A 2,122-nucleotide genomic window follows, 5' to 3' on the forward strand; every position below is an offset into this window, starting at 1 on the left:
GTCGATTTTAATACCTTCCCCAGATATTCGGTAGCCTAAGGGCTGTATTTCGCTTATGGCGAAGTGGCATTTCTTCTCGTTAATCTTGAAGTTTTCTCGTTGAGTCTCTTAAGGAATCGTCTGACTAATGCGGCGTGTTCGCCCTTTGTTTTAGAAAAGATGACTATGACATCTATATAGACTTGCACGTTAGGCATATCTGTAAAATTTTCTTCCATTACTTGTTGGAAGAATGCTGGTAAAGAGTGTAACCCAAAAGGTGCACCTCTGAACCTGTATTGTTTTCCTTTCCACGTAAAACTAAAGTATTTACGATATGGTTCATATACCTGCGTTTGATGGTATCCTTGTGTAAGGTCTATAGTTGTAAATACTGTAGCACCTTTCATCCTTCGCATAGCTCGTTAATACGAGGTAAGTGAAAGCTATGAGTCGGCAATAATTTATTTATTGGACTCATATCTAAACATACTCTGACTTTCTTAAACGATCCGTCAAAGTTATATTGGTCTACGGCCAGCAGCGCCAAGTTAACTGGCGTCTGTTGATAGTTCATTTCTATCACTCCATCTGCTAACCATTTCTCAACTTGTTCTTTTATCACAGCCTCGTGTCTCCAGGATACATAGTTCCTTGAGGGACACTTTAACTGTGTAAAGTCCACCTTGGTGAAGTCAAGGCTGACATATCCGTCGATAAAACGGAATTTTGCCCAAACTGTGATCTTATCTTTTTATTAACTAGAATCAGATCCATGATTTTGTTCGCAAAGTCAGGTATTAATGCCTTGACTGTGTCTGATGGGGGCTTATATGGGTTCAGACAGTTATCATCTGACTGATCATTTAATGGACATATGTTATTTGGTAGACCAGTTACGGTTATACCTAGAGGGAGTAAATCGCTCATCCCGACTATGATGTCGTACTTCTGTGACATCTTAACTATCACAGCTTGGGTAGTGATATTCCTATCATCGGTCAGGGAGATTTTAACATCTGTGGCCATGGTATCACACTTAGCAGTTTTATCATCAGCTAAAATGAGGTGAGTTGTTTGTGTTCTCCTTTCGATATCTTTCATTAATGCAAAGCGATCGGATATACATGAAATTTCTGAACCAGGATCAATCAACGCAAGGATTTTATTTCCATTGCAGTATACAGGGATGATTACACTCTCATCTAAAGAGTCGTTGTATTGTCTGTGTAACGATTGTGCCTGGTAGTACCTTCACTCCAATTAAATGCTGGGCCTTTTGTTACAAGACTTGGCGTGATAGCCATTGGTCTTCTCACACTTGTCACACTTAGTAAGAAAGTGTGTACATCTTGGTGCATGTCTGCCAATCCAATACCCGTTAGGGGTCAATTGGTACATGTCATACCCACACTGTGCGTCGACACATTTCTTAATCTCCTTAAATGGAGGTTCCTTGTTTTAGGGTTTAATAGCCATTGGTCTTCTCATCGGTGTGCTCCCGCGGCTTCTTAACAGTTAAAACCCATTTAGGAATCTTAAGTTCCTCGTACTATTAAGAGTACGTTTCTAATTTACGTACGGCTTAAGAATACGTTTATAGCATAGAGTCTAATGTGCAGGCCCGGTTATTACATAAATCGGTTCCGCTTCAGCCCTTCTTAGATGACATTGATGCGTGGGGACGCAAATCTGGCCTCGAACAGGGTGTCATTAAACCCCGAGTACGATCTACCGACTTGCGACACGCGGCGCCAACCCTCCGTATAAATTGTGAGCTTATCACGCCGTCGCTTGCAGACGCACCTTGGAACACACGTTACCTCCCCCTGACGATGGCGCCCACACATGCCAAACCGAAGCACTTCAAATATCTGGGGTTCCCACTCTCTCACGGAATACCAGGGATCAACCTCGCCAGACAATGGAATCCCTGGTTGCAGCATTGTCTCTGGGTATCGCCTCTTTCCGCACTTATGGCTTCCATGGCTTCAGCTGACGACACCCCCGCGACCGACTGGTGCGCGACCGACTGGTGCTGTTCAAAACATTCATTCTATCCACGGCTACATATGGCTTGAACATTATTGCCTGGGCTCCGCCTATATGGAAGGATGCGTTGGACCCCCTGTTCGAGCGCTTT

Source organism: Sphaeroforma arctica (genome assembly GCF_001186125.1).
Source record: "Sphaeroforma arctica JP610 unplaced genomic scaffold supercont1.2019, whole genome shotgun sequence".
Taxonomy (NCBI): Eukaryota; class Ichthyosporea; order Ichthyophonida; genus Sphaeroforma; species Sphaeroforma arctica.